The sequence below is a fragment of the Zingiber officinale genome, chromosome 9A (assembly GCF_018446385.1).
Source record: "Zingiber officinale cultivar Zhangliang chromosome 9A, Zo_v1.1, whole genome shotgun sequence".
Lineage (NCBI taxonomy): Eukaryota > Viridiplantae > Streptophyta > Magnoliopsida > Zingiberales > Zingiberaceae > Zingiber > Zingiber officinale.
The window spans coordinates 73,949,989-73,971,007 of NC_056002.1; positions in this window are offsets into that span (position 1 = coordinate 73,949,989).

Here is a 21,019-nt window from a genome sequence, read left to right on the forward strand (position 1 = left end):
CTCCAGATGTAACTGTACTAGATGCAAGAATAATGTTATGAAACATATGGAGAGCGATGTATATATCTAGGCTCTGGCTGAGGGCGTACAGAAAGAACGAGTGGGACGGTCGCATCTTCGAGACGTCTTGAGATAAGATGGGTAGAATGCATGCTGTCAAGACTCTGTACATAGCATAGTCCTGAACGCGAAGAAGAGTGGATCTGAACTCGGTCAGACCCAAGGGTCTCTCCTCCCCAAAAAAATGCATGTAGATGTCATCTAAGGTAATGTGGGAATAGGGATCACCAAAAGGTAGCTCCCTACTCGGGTAACACAAGAATGTACACTAGGACTCCCTAAGCTCTAAGCTGGTGCGAAGTAGGGAGGGAGTAAACTGAAGGTCAGTACCACCAACTCTGGTGGAATAGGTACTATCATCAACCTTTTCAAGGTTGTGATAGAACTGGGCACACAGTTCTTGGTTGACTGTAGTGGTACAGTCAACCAGTTTATCTAGATGATAGTAGTTTATCATCTAGATTGCGGGTTGAGAGAATTGGGATAAAAATTCCCTACCAATATATCTAGATTTAATAGACTCAAAAGTAAACCTAGCGAAATCTATCCTATGCTGTTCCGAGGGGAATCTAGGGTCCATGGAAGGGGCCCTAGCCGGTGTGGGATCCACAATACGACGCTTCCTATTGTTGACATTATATAAGAAAAATAGCAAAACTAGCACGAAATTTATGTAATAGATGATTCAGAAGAGTTTAGATTATACCTAGGAGGCATTGCTAGGATTAAAGGAGGAAGAGATGGGTTGAAGGCGCCTTGGTTGGGAAAAATCACACTTGGGTTATGTTTCGACAGAAAGCGAACAGAAGGAGGAGCTTCTGTTCATGGCAAAAACGCTGAGGGAAGGCGCCTTTGGAGGCGCCTTAAAGGCTTCTCAAGGCGCCTTAAAGGCTTCTCAAGGCGCCTTAAACAGGTCGGTGGGAAATTTCCCGCCACTGTTGAGGGCGCCTCCCCCGTGTGGGAGGCGCCTTCATTCAGGCGCCACGTGTCCCCTTTTTTTTTTTAAAGATTTTGAAATTGATTTTTAAAAGATTTTGAAAAAAGATTTTTAAAGTAATTTTGAAATTGATTTTAAAAAGATTTCAAAAGATTTTGAAATTGAATTTTAAAAGATTTTTAAAGTAATTTTGAAATTGTTTTTTTAAAAGATTTTTAAAGTAATTTTGAAATTGTGTTTTAAAAGATTTTAAAAATATTTTTAAAGTGATTTTGAAATTAAGTTTTAAATATTTTTAAAATAATTTTGAAATATTTTGAAAATATTTTTAAAGGAATTTTGAAATTAAGTTTTTTAAGAGATTTAAAATAATTTTGAAATATTTTGAAAAGATTTTTAAAGGAATTTTGAAATTAAGTTTTAAAGATTTAAAATAATTTTGAAATATTTTGAAAATATTTTTAAAGGAATTTTGAAATTAAGTTTTAAAGATTTTTAAAGTAATTTTGAAATTGATTTTTTAAAAGAATTTTGGAATTATGTTTTTAAAAGATTTTTAAATGATTTTTAAAAGACTTTTTCAAATAATTTTGAATTTAAGTTTTAAAAGATTTTTAAAATGATTTTTAAAAGACTTTTTCAAATAATTTTGAACTTAAGTTTTAAAAGATTTTTAAATGATTTTTAAAAGATTGTTCAAATAATTTTGAAATTAAGTTTTTAAAAGATTTTAAAATTATTTTTAAAAGACTTTTTCAAATAATTTTGAATTTAAGTTTTAAAAGATTTTTAAAAGATTTTTTAAATAATTTTGAAAAAAAATAATATTAATTAAGAATTTAATTATAGAATTTGAATTAATTATACTTACGAATTTAATTTTGAATTTTTTAAATTTCTTAGTCATCTCACCCGATCTAATTTTCAATCAGGTACTCCTATAATTGTTGTGAGATGATTTGAGGTTCAATTTAAGGGTATGGTTTAACTTTGTGTTAGATTCAGGTTCAGCTTTGGGTTCAACAAGTAAGCGTTCTTTGGATAAATTTCTGGGCTATGGTGAGTCACAAGGACCTCATTAAAGTAACCATGCCTTCGAGGTTTCCCAAATAGTCTTACCCATTGAACTTAATACTAAACCTTGGTCTAACTAGTTAGGATCCATTTAAGGGTAGCTTCGGTCAGTTCCACTTAGCCAAATGCACCAGGTCGAAGCCATATCTTCCTAGACATGCGATGCCCAAGCTTCCCTAACGTACTATCATCCAAAAATTTCACCAGTACCGTGGGTCAAGTTAAACCTAGCCCATTTTATTTAACCTTAATTACCCTACCGGGTAGTCTACTCTTGTTTACCCATTTCGGGTAGATTAAGTTCGGTTACCCAGTCGGGTAGTTTAGTTGGGGGTGCTAGCTATTCTGGATCCTCCTTCTATTTTTTATTTGACTGAAGTTGAATTTTGAATTTTTTAATTAATTTTGAATTTTGAATTTTAATTTAAGTTCAAATTTTTTAATTTAATTTTGAATTTTAATTTAATTTCAAATTTTTAATTTAATTTTGAATTTTAATTTAATTTCGATTTTTTTAATTGAATTTTGAATTTTGAATTTTAATTTAATTTCAAATTTTTAATTTAATTTTGAATTTTAATTTAATTTCAAAATTTTAATTTAATTTTGAATTTTGAATTTTGAATTTTAATTTAATTTCAAATTTTTAATTTAATTTTGAATTTTGAATTTTAATTTAATTTTGAATTTTTAATTTAATTTTGAATTTCAAATTTTGAATTTTAATTTAATTTCAAATTTTCTTTTTGCTTCCTCTAGATCATAGCCTCAATATGGTCTATCGAGGTAGTGTATTTGATCCTTTGAGATCCAATATTGACCAAGTCCAACTTGATTGATCAATTTGGACTTGGGGACCCATGCTTGGACTGTTTTTCTATTTATTTTTTTTACAAGCGATAAGTAGGATTTATATTTTCTTTTTGGTTTAAATCCTAGACCAGTTCTATTGTAAACGGCTTTTTGTGTCCCAAGAATTAGGTCAAGATTCTTGGAACCTAAAGAAAACCGTTCTAGTGTTTTCTCCAGATCCTTTACTTGAGTTTTCAGACTGGAGTTCTCTTCTTCAAGTTTTTGAACTTGAATTGAGTTTCCAGTCTGAACTGGTTCAGTCAAAGATTTGGAGTCAGTCACTTCTTTAAGGACAGCTACTTCCTTTAGAAGTGACTTAATTCTAAGATTCGACTTAGTTAATTTGCGTAGTAAATAATTGACTAAGTTATTGAGTCGAGGGATACTTACAGAGGGAGCGGGCCCTTCGGAAACGGATACGGATCCGTGGCTTCGCTCGGACTCGGCCTCCAACTCGATCTCGCTCTCGGATTCGTCGATCTGGTCCCGGACCATCAGCGCAAGTAAACTCGTCTGATCGAGTTCATCGTCGTCGTCTTCTGAGGAAGATTCGTCCCATGTTGCTTTTAAGGCCTTCTTCCTTCTTTGCTTCTTTGCATCCTTTTGATTAGGGCAGTTGGCCTTGATGTGCCCCTTCTGGTTGCACCCGTAGCAGATCACTTCGAACTTTACCTTAGAACTTGGTTGGGCCTCCTTGGATTGGACTGCCTTCTTTAGGTCCTTCTTGTTGAAGCCTTTCTTCTTCTTGTAGAGTCTCTTCACAAGGTTCATGAGCTTGGTTGTTAGTTCTTCATCTTCATCATCTGAGTCGGGTTCTTCTTCTGACTCTGGTTCAGTTCTTCATCGTGATCTCAGTTCGCGCGTTCGACTGGTACCTGCAACCAAAGCAACCCCCTTCTCGGTTGGCTGTGCATTAGTCTGCTCATGTAATTCAAACTCACAGAATAATTCATCTAACTTTATTGAAGATAAATCCTTGGAGACTTTGTAGGCATCTACCATTGATTCCCACAATGTGCTCCTCAGAAACGAGTTTAGTGCGTACCTTATGACGTCTCGATTCTCTACCTTTTGCCCGATTTCGTGGAGAGAATTGAGGATGTCTTGAATGCGTGCATGTAGCTGGCTTGCCGTCTCATTTTCCTGCATTTTTAAGTTATACAATTTATTGAATAATAAATCACGGTTACTTACTTTGGTATTAGAGGTCCCTTCGTGAAGCTCGATCAGCTTCTCCCATATCTCCTTGGCGCTTGAGAATGGACCGACGCGGTTTAGTTCCTCCTTTGTTAGTCCGCACTGGAGGTACATGTTGCTCTGGCATTTGCCTCCATCTTCTTGATTAATGCAGGTTCCCAATCCGCGCAGGGTGTAGGATTGCCGTCTTTATCCATTGGCAAATCCAAACTAGTCTTGACGATCATCCACATCTCGAACTGGATCTTCAGGAAGTTCTCTATTCTGCCCTTCCAGTAACCAAAGTCCTCTCCAGTGAAGAGCGGGGGACGGATAGTGCTATAACCCTCTTGTTGGGCCATTTTAGATCAACTAAGAAAAAAATAAACAACAAGAAAATTCCTAGACTTGGTCCTGGATTAGTAGTGCGGGAAGTATTTAAAAGAAAACAGACTCGAGTGGTGTTGCACCAACTTCGAGCAAAAATCGATTCGAGAAAAGAATTAGAATATAGCTATGAAGCTAAATTCTAATTGACTCCGAAAAAATCTGAAAATACCACGAAAAAAAATTGTTTTGAATGGTGGTTGCACCGATTCAAAATGACCCCACTCTGATACCAATTGTTGGATCGAGACGCGCTAGAGGGGGGGTGAATAGCGCTCGTGGCTATTTCGTTCGATTCGTAAAACTATCAAAGTTAAAACAGTCGAGTAAATAAACATAGTGGAATAAAAACAAATACACAGACACAGGAGATTTACTTCGTTCGGAGCCTGTAGTGACTCCTACTCGAAGGCCCGCGATCCTTGATCGCTTTCCGTGGGCAACAATTATAAGCACGAAATTATTACAAGCTAAAGACAATTTAAATCAGTAATTAAAAATACCAACGACACTTTAAGAAATATCATATTTGGAGCACCGGGTCGTCGAGAAGTAGTCGCAGCACTTCTGGGTCGTTTCATTGACAACACGTTGAAGAAAGGTTGCTTGGAATTCGTTGTTCTTAACTGCTGGTCGAAACCCCCTTATAAAGGATGTTCAAGGCGCCTTGAAGTCCTTTGAAGGTGCCTCCATCCCTTCCAAATCGCTCGTGCAGATCAGCGCTGAACAGTCGTCGCTTAACGCCTTGGAGGCGCCTTCATCCATCTCCAAGGCGCCTCCAATGAGGCATCCAAGGCGCCTTCGCGCACCATGAAGGCACCTCCAACGGGTATGCGCAGCCACGTCACTTTAGCACCCGAGGCACCTCCAAGCTCCATGGAGGTGCCTCGGACCTCGGACACTGTTTATCCGAGGCTTAACCTTGTTCTTTCGTACCTGCAAGACATGTTAGATCCAAAACACAAACATATCCTGCAAAATAAAAGTTAGCACATATAATATCATAAATATGAAGTTTGACAGTCATCGGACTGTCCGGGTCTGACTTCGGATTTCCAACCGAAAACCCTAGGACGACCCGACGCCTACTGTTCCCTCTACGGGAAACGCGTCCTCACCTACTCCACTCAGGAGATTTACCTGATGCCAGTGTGATCCTCCAGATCGACTGGACTTTTGCTCGGTGCTCGATGCTTCCGGACTTTCTGCTGGACTTCCGCTTCCCGGCTGGTCTAGTCTTTCACCTGGTTCGCGACACCAGGACTTTCCACCTAGGGTTACCCCCTCTAGGACTTTTACCTGAAGCATTCGACCCACCAAGACTTTCCGCATAGGGTTACCACCCCCTATGACCTAGGGTTACCACCCCCTAGGGTTTTCACCTGTCTAACCACAGTTAGGACTTTCCTGAAACACTTAGTCAAGCACGTTAGATCACAACACACCTTAACTTTGAATCCTTTGCCATTATCAAAACTCAGGTTCGATCGTCGGATGCTTCTCGCACCAACACATAATACTTTTTTCAGTTTTGAGATTGAATTTCGGTTTTTAAATTTAAAAACTCTTATAAACTTAGTCAGTATTGAAAAGTAGATTTTTAAAACGTAGTTTGAAATCTTTAATTTTGAAAACTTATGTTTCAAATGTTTTTTAAAACTTAGGTTTGAAAACTAGCCTCTATAAAACTAAATTCTTCAATTAGATTTTATAAACTAAGATTTTGAAGCTGTTGCAAACTTAGTTTTAATCAGTTTTGAAAAGTAAATAGTTTTTAAACTTAGACTTGAAATTTTTGATTTTTTCATGTCTGAAAAATGTTTCAAAATTAAAACTTATGTTTGGAAATTTTCTTGATAAATCTAATTTTGAAAACTTAGCCTTAAAATTTTGATTTTGAAAACTTATATTTGAAAAATGTTTCAAAATTGAAACACATTTTAAAAATTTAAAACTTATACTTGAAAATTAGTTTTTTTACTCTTTATGGAAAATTCTTGTTGAGTTCATTACCTTTAAAAATTACTAAATCCTTAGTTATTTTTCAAAACTTAGCTTACAAACGATAAGAAATAAAAGCTAAATTACTATGTGTTAAAATTTAAACTACCCCCAAGTTTGACATCATTTCTTAAAAAAATTTTACTTTGTTTGTACTCTGCATTGTTGATTATGTCCTTATTTGATGAATGCCAAAGGGGGAGGGATAGGTGGTTAAGTTAGAGCAACTAAATGTAAATTTGAAAAACTAACTTAAAACCTTAAAAACCTCAAAAATCATGCTTGATTTTTGCATATGTTTTAACTAACTTAACCAAGTTGTCATTCCATCAAAAAGGGGGAGATTGTTGGTGCGGTTAACACTAACGGTCTAACTCAGGTTTTGATCAATGACAAATTAGCTTAAGTTAGGTTTGTCTTTATCTAATACTCTGATCGAGTGTGCAGGCTAAGTCCAGACAGGTCGACGGGCTGACCGGATGTCTGGCACGAAGTCCAAGCGGGTCGATGGGCTGACCGGACGCTTGGCGAGAAGTCCAGCTAGGTCGACGGGCTGACCGAATAGCTGGCGAGAAGTCCAAGCGGGTCGACGGTGTAACGACCCAGCCCTTTGGCCTCTTGGGTGGCCCTTGTGGTGGTCCAACTGGCGGCTCTTATGTCGTCGGCCCATTTGACGACCTCTCATGTCGTTGACCGACGACCCTTTGGCCGTGCCGTTACTCACTAGGACTTTCCACCCCTGGCAGTGGATTTTTGCCTTCCCCAGGATTCGAACTCTAGACCTCCAGGCTAAGTAGTGAAGTTCATGAATCCTAGTAACCAAGTGAGATCGCTCACTTGGCTACCAGGATTCATGAACTCTACTACTTAGCCTGGAGGTCTAGAGTTCGAATCATGGGGAAGGCAAAAGTCCACTGCCAGAGGTGGAAAGTCCTAGTGAGTAACGGCACGACCAAAGGGTCGTCGGTCGACGACATGAGAGGTCGCCAAATGGGTCGACGACATGAGATGTCGCCAAATGGGCCGACGACATAAGGGCCGCCAGTTGGGCCGCCACAAGGGCCGCCTAAGAGGCCAAAGGGTCGGGTCGTTAAAGACGGGCTGACCGCACGCTTGGCGAGAAGTCCAGCTAGGTCGACGGGCTGACCAGATAGCTGGCGAGAAGTCCAGACGGGTCGAAGGGCTGACCGGACGTCTGGCAGGTGAGTAAAGGTAAGTTACTGGAAGGGAGTGACTATGAGGACGCGTTCTTGGGAAGGGAACATTAGGCGTTGATCCGGCTTAGATCGATTTCGGATATCTAAGTCAAGATCGTGACTAGATTCCGGTCTCGGAAAGACGGAATCTAATTCATACTCTTTTTGTCAAACTAAAAACTGAACTAACACTCTATTTTGCAGGTTATAAATTATATATTTGCCTTAGACTAACCTTGTCTTGCAGGAGAAGGAATTTCTGGAGAAAGGATGTCCGAGCGCCCGGAAGGGATCCGGGCACCCGGAGGCAAATAATATCCATTTTGCGTCATCGTCACGTGGAGCTCGCTAGTTGGACCTACCACGTCTCACCAGGGCATCCGGAAGGGATCCGGGGTGCCCCGAGCCTCATATAAAAGAAGGGGCAGGGGTGGAGCTTCTGCAACATCTCTGAATTGAAGAACTCGCTCTCTTGTGCTCCTGCGACCCTGCAAAGCTCCGAAAAACGCGCTGCTTCTCTTTCTAAGTCTCTTATTTTGTCGGTATTGCTTTAATTCTTTCATTAGTGTTTTCTGTACTTAGTTTGTAATATCTTTCGAACTGCTAGTGAATTTCCCATCGAAAGCACCCTCATGTGCGGGCCTTGGAGTAGGAGTCGCCAAAGGCTCCGAACCAAGTAAAATTAGTTCTTGTGTTAGCATTGCATTGTTTTACTTTTCCGCTGCGCTTACTCTTATCGATGAATTTTTTACAATCGATATTCACCCCCTCTATCGAACGTCTACGATCCAACAAGTACTTGTACAAAATTTTGTACAGGGGAACCAGTACGATATTCCGAGTATCAACCAACAATAGCCACCCTGACTGTTAACCAGCAGGCTTCTCCTATAGTCCCACTGGAAGCCAATGTGGTGGCACCAATTGTGGCCGAGGTTCCATTAGTTACACCTGCTGCCCTTGCAAGGGTAGTGAGGCAGGAAGCATACCTTATCCAGTGGCAGAAACTGAAACCAGAGAACTTCTCTGGCACCAACGAACCATGGGATGCTCAGGCATGGTTCAAAACCCTGGAGAGCATAATGGAGATACTGGATTGGCCGGAGGTAGAAAAGATAAAGTGCGTCTCCTTCTGCCTCACTGGTGATGCAAGAATGTGGTGGAAACAGGTCAAGGCAAAAAGAATAGTGAATCAAATGACCTGATTTGTCTTCGAGACTGAGTTCTTCGAAGAGTTCTTTCATATGTGAGTCACGAACAAACATTACGACGAGTTTATGGAATTCCGACAAGAAAGTTTATCAACTGACAAAGCCGTGAAGAAATTCAATAGGCTGGCTCACCTATGCCCCAAGCTGGTCAGTACAGAACGAGAAAGGGTAAGGCTAATGCTCAAGATGTTGAGGCCAGAGAGAGCTCTGAATGTAGCTGGCGGAATTAATAGACCACGGACTGCAGAAGAGTTGATTAGTAGTGCCCTGATCACGGAGCATTACTTGAACAGTATCAAGTAGCAGAAGTCAATACTGATTGAGAATAAAAGTCAAGAGAGTTCTGGCACTCAGAAACCCCAGAGCCATGGTTCAACCTGGAAGGGGAGCTCCAAGAGAAAGCAATGGAGTAATAAAAGGGAGGATCCGTAAGCAAGCATCCTAAGTATGCTACGTGTCCTATGTGTGGAAAGATGCATCCTAGAATCTGTCGCAAGGGTACTAGTGACTGTTATACTTGTGGTCAAGAGGGGAATATGGCCAAGTATTGCCCGACCAAGATCAACCTACCTCCAGCACAACCTATTCAGTATGGAGGCAAGCAGGCACAGCTACACCAGATGCAGGTCGCGTTGGAGGGTCCTCATATTAGCCAAGGCAGACTGGAAGCCCCACCAAGTTCTACAAATGCTTGAGTTTTCTCCCATATCAGAGAGGAGGTAGCAAGCGCCTCCACTATTGTCACAGGTCAGATACACTTTTTTAGTCAATATGCAACTGTGTTATTTGATACTGGGCAACCCATTCGTTTGTCTCTATAGCATTTGCCAAAAGAATAGGTATACCCTCGGAGGTCCTATGCGGACAATTCTTGATGACACTACCCTCAAGAGAGATAATGACATCTACGTATTGGCTACGTGTTGTGCCAGTCAAAATTTCAGACAGATAATTGTACAGTGATTTGATAATGTTGAACATGTCTGATTATGATGTTATTTTTGGGATGGACTTTCTGAGCAAGTATGGTGCTTCCATCGAGTGTCGTAAGCGAAGAGTCCTATTCCAACCCGAGGCAGAATCTAAGTTTGAGTTCATCGGAGAATCAAAGAAGAGAACCCAGAAATTCTTATCGGCCATAAAAGCTAAGAAAATGTTAGCCGATGGATGTGCTGGGTTTCTACCTCATGTGGTTAATACCTAGCAAGAAAGAGACCAAAAGCTAGAGGAAGTTAGAGTCATATGTGACTACCCAGAAGTGTTTCCGGATAAGTTGTCAGGCTTAGCTCCAGATAGGGTAATTGAATTTGAGATTGAACTCATCCCTGGTACCCATCCAATCTCAAAGGCACCTTACCGCATGGCTCTAGCAGAATTGAAAGAACTTCAGGGACATCTACAGGAGCTACTCGACAAGGGTTCTATTCACCCTAGTCACTCACCATGGGGGTCGTTTGGACATATGCATACCTATAAGGGTCGTTTGGTAGCTAAAGGTTTCAAGCAAATTCATGGTGTTGACTATGAAGAAATTTTTTCTCCAATAGCGATGTTTAAGTCCATTCAGATCATGTTTGCTATTGCAGCATACCACGATTATGAGATCTAGCAGATGGATGTCAAAACCACATTTCTGAATGGAAACTTGCTCGAGGATGTGTACATGACACAACCTAAGAGTTTTGTAGATCCACTGCATACTGGCAGAGTATGCAAGTTGCATAAGTCTATTTATGGACTAAAGCAAACTTCTCGGAGCTGGAATCTTCAATTCGATGATACGATCAAATAGTTTAGTTTCATCAAGAATGAAGATGAACCCTGTGTCTACAAGAAGGTTGTTGGGAACACAGTTGTCTTCCTTGTATTGTATGTGGATGACATACTATTCATTGGAAATGATATCCCTTTGCTACAGTCTGTAAAGACTTGGCTGGGGAATCGTTTCTCAATGAAGGGCTTAGGTGAAGCAGCCTGTATTCTAGGCATAAAGATCTATAGAGATAGATCTAAGAGATTGCTTGGCCTAAGTCAAAGTACATATATTGACATGGTATTACTACGGTTTGCCATGCAGAATTCCAAGAAAGGATTTTTGTCGATGTCACATGGTGTGAGTCTTTCGTAGACTCAAAGTCCCTCTTCTAGAGAGGAAAGAGACCGCATGGATAAAATCCCTTATGCTTCAGCCATAGGATCTATCATGTACGCCATGCAATGTGCTCGTCCTGATATTTCGTATGCTTTGAGCATGACGAGCAGATACCAGTCAGATCTAGGTGAACGTTACTGGATAGCGGTCAAGAATATTCTCAAGTACTTGAAAATAACTAAAGAATATTTCTTGATATATGGAGGTGATGGCGAGCTAGCTATAAAGGGTTACAGTGATGCCAACTTCCAAAATGACCAGGATGATTATAGATCATAGTCTGGGTTCGTGTTTTGCTTAAATGGTGGTGCTGTGAGCTGGAAGAGTTCAAAGAAGCTAATGTCGCTGATCCCTTGACCAAGGCTTTGGCACAGAGAAAGCATGATGGTCACACTAGGTCATTGGGTGTTAGAGCCTACACTGATTGGCACTAGTGCTAGTGGGAGATTGTTAGTGAGAGCCCTAGAGCCAATCATGTTATGATTGTTGTATGGACTCGATGTATCATATTCCTATATATATATAAAGGCATTTCATTATGGTTATTATACTTACTTGTATTGGTGCCAAATAACTAAGTATAATAGCATCCTTGAGTAGAAGGTTCTTATCTATATCAATCGATTGGTTGAATTGATGATGAGATGATATAGAGAAACTACTCTAAATAATTCCTAGTCAAGTATTAACATTCAGGGACAATGTTAATGCGATGAGACTAGCATGTCGGTCAACTCGATGACTTGATCTCACAAGTCATGGATATAGAGATATCAAGTTGACACATGGGTATGCATTGGAGAATGTATACTGAATGACCCGCCATGAGAAAGTATCATGGACGAGCGGGATAAGCGAAGGGCATCGCTACAAGGGTAACACGCTTTTCATGTAGATCTAAGGTAGATCTAGTGTAGACAAACATGTACAAGATTATTTTATATTTTTCGCATGGATCCATGGCTAACTTCGGGGTTTCCGTAACGTAAAAAGCAGTTTTTGCAGCTCGAATTGCTAACAAACTGCACACACCCTACCTAATGTACCACTAACCCATGAGTGGTTGTATGTGCTGATCATGTAACTGGCGATGTGCTCAATAATAATGGAGCCGACAATCGCTCAGCATGCAATCATGTAAGATTGTGCATGACACTAAACATGTAGACACTGACAGTATACACCTCCATATAAAATGCACCAAAAAGGAAATAAATCGTACCCTGATCTAGGAATCATAAATTTATGTACACAAATCAGATATGACAAATAACAAGTCTACTACACTGTAGGTCAATGTATGCCACTATTTCTAAGAATAGGAGTGCATGTGGCAACAATCAAGATGATATAAGCATGAATGTATAACAGATAAGAATATAGGCATACTACAAGGACCAAATAGTGACATACCAAAGCAAATGCAAATATAATCATTGCTACTAGCTATATACTATTATACATATCTAAAATGACTATATCAAAGAGATAAGTTAGAAGTACCCGCCTCAAAAAGAAGATCATATCCAGAAATCCTATGTCGAGATGCCCGTCTCGAATCAAAGTTCTGTAATACATTTTAGTTAATCATATAAACAACAACTAGCTAAATTCAGAACCCAGATTAATTAGGGAAACCCCCCAATCGAAATAATTAACCTAACTCATTATTCTAATTAGGTTTAACTCAATCTATGATTCTTTCACATCAACCCTACTTATGAGTTAATCAATTTAATCATGGCAATCCTCTATGATCCTAATGTAACGCCCCGCTCCTTCCTGCTCAAGCTGACGGGGGTTACTTATCTTTTACTTCTTATCTTATCTTACTTACTTGCTTGTTAATAATCTTTTCTACTTAAAACAGCGGAAGTCTTGTTTATAGTATATATTTTTTTTCTTTAAAACTTTTCTTTTTACTTTTCAAATCATCATCACTAACTACCTATCATATAAAGTCACATAGCATGCTTATCATGAATTTAAGCCATAATACTAATAAGCATGATGAAATGTCATGGAGTCATGGAATAACGACATAAGCATAATTCTTATTAAATAAAAGTAGGTCTTTCTCTTTTAGCCGAGCCACTACTACACACGTCCTTCTTGCCCCTCCTGCTGCTCCCTTAGTACATCCATTCCTTGCCTTTATCTGTGGTATAAGGAAAGTAAGCTATGAGCACACAAGGCTCAGTAAGATCCTTCCTACTCACAAAAACTGTAAAGTATAGCATATTCATAATGCATAAAGCATAAAGACAACTCATCATATCATGTATAGAAGCATCATATCGTAACATAATCGTAAGGTATATGGCATATCATAAAGTGCATCCTAGCATAACATAATCATGAGTATCATGGCATATCATAACATAATCATAAAGTGCATCCTAGCATAACATAACATAATCATAAGTATCATGGCATATCATAACATAATCATAAAGTGCATCCTAGCATAACATAACATAATCATAAGTATCATGCGAGATGACTTTCAAAAACATGTATCATGAAAATATATACAACATGTCTTTTGAAAACTTATTACATACATACTTAAACATAATCTTAACATGATTAGGGCCCCGGCTTGTACCACATACATAAATGCGCGCGTCCTATGTAGGTCCAAGGTAGCAAGTCTTGAACCCTACAAGGCATACATACTAGGCCCGTTTCTTAGTCCATCGACCTAGGGGCACTTAGGAGCCCATCGCTAATGAGGCCCGTTTCTTAGTCCATCGACCCCGGGGCGCTTATGGAGCCCACCCTTGGTACAAGCCATATAAAGTAAAGTAGCATGTCATACATATCATGGTTCTTATTATTTCATGCACATCATATTTCTTAACGTATCATATCATACAAAATTTGGGCACACAGCTCATCATAATAGCCTGCATAATTTGGGCACACAGCACATCATAAATACATGCATAGTTTGGGCACACAGCTCATCATAAAAGCATACATAATTGGGCACACAACTCATCATAAATAACATGCATAATTTGGGCACACAGAACATCATAAGGGTTATCGACATGCATAGATCATAAGCATACATAAATACACATAGAAGCATAGCAAGCTCTTATCATATCATGAAAACATTGCATGTGAGACACAAGGGAATCATATTTAGGTCTCTAACCCTAATATCATATAGTGGCTGAAACACATGGTTGTAAATTAGGTTAACAATAAATCATACAGGCATGTGAACCCTAAACCATTATCATATCATGTATCATAAGGAGCATCATGAGCATGTTTAGTTTAGGTTCTAGGTTTTCTAAGCTTGTAAACTCCTCATGGCCGAATATCATCAAGTATCCCATTTGCTAGAAAATCAATATACAAGCATGTGAACTCTAAACTAACATCATATCATACATCATGAGAAACAACATAAACATGTTTAGTTTAGGCTCTAGGTTTTCTAAGTCTATAACCCATCTTGGCCGAATATCATCAAGTATCCCATTTGCTAGAAAATCAATATGCAAGCATGTGAACTCTAAACTAACATCATATCATACATTATGAGAAACAACATAAGCATGTTTAGTTTAGGTTCTAGGTTTTCTAAGCTTGGTAACTTACTATGGCCGAAACTTGTGAACCATGAAACTAGGTTTTATGTGGCATAAAAGCATGGAAATCCTAAACCATTTTCATAGTATTTATTACCAAGAACATCATGAGCATGTTTAGTTCAAGTTCTAGGTTTCCTAGGCTTATAAAATTGTTGTGGTCGAAAGTTCATGGAGCATGAAAACAAGTTCTAACCACACTACAACATGAGCATGTCATATTAATTTTCATATCTTGTCTTAAGGAGGATCATGGCATTATTAGTTTAGGTTTAACAATTTTCCTAAGCCCCTAATCCTATCATGGCCGAATGCTTATGAGCAAGGAATAAAGTTCAACCTAACATATAAACATGAGCATATCATAACAACTTCATATCTTATCTTAAGGAAGATCATGGCATGATTAGTTAGGTTTAACAATTTTCCTAGGCCCCTAATCCTATCATGGCCGAATGCTTATGAGCAAGGAATAAAGTTCAACCCAACATGTAAACATGAGCATATCATAACAACTTCATATCTTATCTTAAGGAAGATCATGGCATGATTAGTTAGGTTTAACAATTTTCCTAGGCCCCAAATCCTATCATGGCCGAATGCTTATGAGCAAGGAAAAAAGCTCAACCCAACATATAAACATGAGCATATCATAACAACTTCATATCTTATCTTAAGGAAGATCATGGCATGCTTAGTTTAGGTTTTAAGATTTTCTAGGCCCTTTAACCTACCATGGCCGAATGTTTTGTGAGCATGGAATAAAGTTCAATCAACATATAGACTTGAGCATACCATGTTAACAACTCTCTCATCATAAGGTACATATCACGAAACAAAAAGGAGCATACTTGGTTTGAGTCTTAACTTACCTATTTCCTTTATTCATGTTTGGCCGAGAGTCTAGGGACATGACTCTAGTTCTAACCAAACATTCTAACATATAAACATTAGATAAATCCCTACCATAAGTTACATGTTACAAGAAACATTTTGAGCATGTCAAACTTGGGTCTTTACACTTCCTAGGTCCTTCTTTTTGTCTTGGCCGAAAGTTCCATGAAGGTATCCTAGGTTTTTAGGCAAACTAATCTCATAGAAAATACATAAGCTATTGTACCACAGGTGAGGGAAACTTACATCCTTTCGTTTGTGGTTTTTCTTAAGGAAGAAGGTACCCTAGGTGCAAAGGAAGGAGAGAGCTTCTTCTTCTTGCACCTCCTTTTGTTTCTCTTTCTTGGAAGGGGTAGATCTTGAAGGCTTCTTCTTGTAAATTAGTTTTCTTGGAGAGGAAACTTAGCTTAGCTTTTGGAATGAGGAGAGGGAGGGCTCTTGGTTTCGGTGGAGAATGAAGAAGGAGAAGGAAGGAGGAAGAAGAAGAATTAAATCCCTTGTTTTTCTTCTCCCCATCCTATTTATTCCTATGTAAATGAAGCATGTCTTCATTCATTCCCTCAACTCCTCTTTTCCCCCATTCCTTTAATCCCACGAAAATAGAGAGAGGGAGGGAAGTAGGCAATTTATCTTTTGCTTGCTTCGTCTCTTAACCAAAAGGAAGAGAAGGTAAGCAACTTGGTTTTCTCTTGCTCTTTTACTTTACCATATTTTCTCCTTTAACTACCATTTCCATTCTCTTTTATTCACTTATCATTCATTACTCTAGTGGTTCCATCCACTACTTTAACTCTATTACTTGTGGGAGGTTCAAGGTTCAATCCTTGACCTCACTTCTTCTTATTCTATTTTGGTTTCTATTTTTTTATTTCCTTTTTCTCTTATTCTTTTTTTTTTTTTATGCTCTAAAGAAAACACTCCTAGACATAGCTTAGCATTTCATGGGTGTTACACCTAACACAATTTAGCATTAGATCTAATTCTATGATACACACCTTAAATCTAAAATAAAATCCAATTACCAAATCATTACATCTTCTTTTACGGCGATTGATTGTGGCACAACTCGAACCAGCAATTGGTTGTCAACGGTGAGGTGGTCGGAACCAAATGAAATCGCTAATCCTCCAAGATAATAAGCCTAAATCAGCATCATGTGAGGATCATGGTTGGTAATCACACGGAGACAGGACAGGAGATGTAGATGCTCACCTTGCTAGTTGCTTAGCGGGCGATCTGACGAACAGTGGTGGCAGGAAGGTGGCAACTGGTTGGGACCATGACCTTCTCCAGTGAAGAGGGAATCAGGTTGAATGCTAGGGCACAATGATGAGTAGGAGAGAATCGGGCCGAAAGCTAGGGCACAGCGATGAGTAGGAGAGAATCGGCTGCCGGTGCTACGACACAGATCCTCTCCTTGGCCGAAGATTACTCCGAGGAAGGAAGGAAGAAGCTTGGTCAGCGATGGTTCGGTGGCTAGGGCACGGAAGGACGGCAGCTTCGACGTTGCAGGAGCAAACGGGGAAGAGAAGAAGGAAGGGTTGTCGGCGTCGCAAGGGAGGAGTCGGCGGCGCTCGAGCGGACGAGAGGAAGAGAAGCGACGTCGGCAAAGAGGTGGTCGGGCATTGCTCGACATCGCGAGAGAGAGGGGAGGAGACAGCGCAGGATTAGGGCACGGGAGAAACAAAGGAAAAGATAAAAAAAGAAAGAAAAAGAAAATAAAGAAATTAAACATTTCCTCGTTAAAATACGATAGCTTAAACAGGTTTTCCCCTGACCCAATAATTTATCCCCTTAACATATGCCTTACGAGCTTCGATTAAATCTCAGAAAATTTCTAAAAATTCCTAAAAATTCTGTTAAGGTTATTCACCTATTAAACCTTATTATTAAATCTTTATTTGGGGTACCATATTTTACATTTTCTCTCCTACTAATAAAAATTTAGTCTCCAAATTTCGTTATTTACCATCAGCAAATACTAGCAATAACCAACCAAATAAATGCTGAACAGAATTTAACCCATATACCTCAAGTAAAAAGATGGGAGTATCGAGCTCGGATCGTGTCCTCGAGCTCCCAGGTAGCCTCCTCATCAAAATGATATTGTCATCTAACTTTAATCAGTCGGATAGTCTCTTTCTGCAGCTGACACTCTTTGTGGTTCAGAATCCATACCGGAACCTCCTCGTAGTAATGTCAGGCTGAATGGTAATTGATATATCTGACAGAATATGTGCGCGGTCGGGTACATATCTCCTCAGCATAGACACATGGAATACATCATGAACGCTTGCCAGAGACGGTGGTAGCGCCAGACGGTAAGCTACCGCTCCAATCCTCTCCAAGATCTGGAAGGACCCAATGTATCGTAGAGCTAGTTTACCTCAGAGACCAAATCCCTTCACCCCTTTCGTGGGTGAGACCCTCAAAAATACATGGTCGCCAGTAGAGAACTCCAAGGGTCTCCGTCTTTGATCAGTATAACTCTTCTGATGATCCTACGCCTCGGACATCCTCCTTATGATAGTGCGGACCAACTCTGTCTCCTGCTGAGCTCTCTAGGGTCCTAGCAGCTGGGCCTCCCCAACCTCCTCTCACAGGATGGGTGTCCGACAAGGTCTACTATACAACACTTCAAACAGTGTCATCTGAATAGCCGAATGATAGCTGTTGTTGTAGGCGAACTCTACTAATGGCAGGTGGTCTTCCCAGCCGCCTTCGAAATCCATAAGGTAAGACCTTAGCAAGTCCTCTAATGTCTGGATGGTCCATTGTGACTGTCCATCTGTCTACCAATAGAATGCTATGCTGAATCGGAGTTGTGTGGCCAAGGCTTGCTGCAGACTCTGCCAGAACCTAGATGTGAACCTTGGGTCTCTATCCGATATAATGCTCAAAGGAACACCATGCAATCTGTTGATCTCCCGGCAATACAACTCTGACAATCGGTCCAGAGAATCAGTCTTCTGAATCAGTAAGAAATGTGTGGATTTGGTTAAGCGGTCAACGACTACCCAAATCGCGTCATGGCCTCGTTGTGTCCTAGGCAATCCCACCATAAATCCATAGTGATGTGCTCCCATTTCCACTCTGGAAACGGAATCCTCTGAAGTAATCCGGCAGGTCTCTGGTGCTCGGCCTTCACCTGCTGACATACTAGACATCTAGCTACAAACTCCGTGATGATTTCTTCATGTCGTTCCACCAATAGGAGCGCCTCAAATCTCGATGCATGCGAGTTCCTCCTAGGTGGATCGCAAATCAAGAGCGATGTGCCTCCTGAAGTAGTTCTTCCAAGACCGGATGAGATTGAGGTACGCATAACCTGCCTCGAAAATAAATAATGCCCTCCTCATCTCGAGTGAACTCGGTCTACTGCTCGGAAGCTATCTGGCTACTAATGGATTGTAAGTGCTTATGTAAAATACTGAAAAAAATGTCGGATAATAATAAGGGAAGTTTCCGGAATTTTTGGAAATTTTTCGGGAATTTTTCGGAGCTCGTACGGATGAGTTAATGGGGATGAAAACGGGGCTCGGGAAAGCCTATTTAGGCTACCCATTTAAGCGAGGAAAAGTTTACTTTTTCTTTTTCTTTTATTTTATTTTATTCCTTTTCTTTATTTTCTCTCCTCTGGTTTCTCTTTGACGTCGTGACCTTCTCCCCGCGTGCCCGAGGCTTCGCCGACACCATCTCCTCACCGTGCCCTAACCGCTCAAGGAGGTTCTTCATCTCTTCCTTCTCTTCTCTCCCGAGCCGAACCCCTCTCCTCCTCTGCCCTAGCTATATTGCTCCACCATTTCCGCCGAGTGACAGCGCCGCCACAGCCGACGGCCGAGGCCTAGCGCTGGCCACCCCAAGCCCTAGCCTCCAGCCGTGTGCCTTAGTATTGGGTTCACAGCCGCCGATGCTGATCGCCACCTTGTTGCCGAATTTCACCTTCGTTCTCCACCCGACGGTGCCGCCCGTTTTTCCCTCTTTTCCTCGGTCACCTCCGCACAGACGCATCACGACAGAGCATTTCCTCATCGGTCTCTCTTGATCTGCCCTCTCCCGTGCCTAGATTGGATCCACCAGGTCGCCGACGCCAGCCAAGGTGCAGCCGACAGGGACATCGAGCAGACCATCTGTGCCATTTCCTCTGTGCCCTAGTATCAGTGGCCGATCCTTATTTGTCTTACTCTCTGATCTCCGGTGATCTTGTAGGTAAGGGAGTGCTGGATTGAATTTGGGATCTGATACTATATTTAGTTAGATTCTTGATCTTCTCATGTTCTGTTTAGTGAAGATTTCAGTCGGAAAGAGTTATTCTGTGGACTTTTCTTGACTTCCAGCAGTAACCTTATCCAGTAGCCTTGTTCCAGCAGCAACAGCAATGGTGGAACTTGAGGTAAGGTACTAGTTTTTGGTCTTAGTTGTAGATCATAGTGTAATTTGATTATTTTAGATCATGATACATGCTGTAGAGAATTTTGATTTACATGGTTAGGTATTAGTTCATGTATTTATCTGATACAATTTGATTGTAGATAATTGGGGATACCTAATCCATTGTAATTGTGAAATGGGTTAGGTTAAACCTAGTTGGCTTTGGATTAATGGTTGGTCAACTAATTAAATATACAAGGGAATTAGCTAAATCCTTATATGTGTGATATTACAGGATTTTGACGCGAGATGTGTATCTCGACGTCAGATTTGGACCAGATTGGATTGGACTTTTCTATTGGAGGCGGGTACTTTTGACTTTATGTCTTTGATATGCATAGTAGTGAATTTAACAAGTAGCAATAATTTTGTTCTCTTATTTGTTTCGGTTAATCACTACCCGATACCTGTTACATGATTGGTTGATTGCTTGTTTTGCATCTCATGTATTCCTTACCTGTTGATACATGCTTATAGGTGTAGTGATATACCATGCTTCACCATGTTCAGGACCTAGGTTTTATACCTTCAGTGTACCTTTGATTTGATTCGTTGACCTAGGGTGCACTTTATATATATATGGATTAGCTCAGGATATTTTGTGGTTAGTGTCATGCACCATTTGCATGATTGCATGATGTGCGATAGTCCGCTCCATTATTGTTGAGCACATCGCCAGTTACATGGATCTGCACACACCACCACTCATGGGTTAGTGGTCGATTCAGGCAGAGTGTGTTGCAGCAGGGACTTTGTTTGGCTCCGTTGGTTCGCTCATGGGTAGTGTGACACAACGTGGTAGCCGGCAGGGATTCCTCCCCGTCATCGTGTACCGGGAGTTGAGAGCATTGCGCTCCCCCATTTATGATTTGGGGTAAGAGGATAGGTGTACTCTGACAGCATCCCGTCCACTCGGTCACTCATCAGGAGCAGTGACGATAGAGTGCACAGTTGTCACAGTCCTACCCACTCTATCTCACTATTGTGTGTGAGATAGTTGACTGGCGTCAGGGGTGACCAGGACGCATCATTGGCATCAT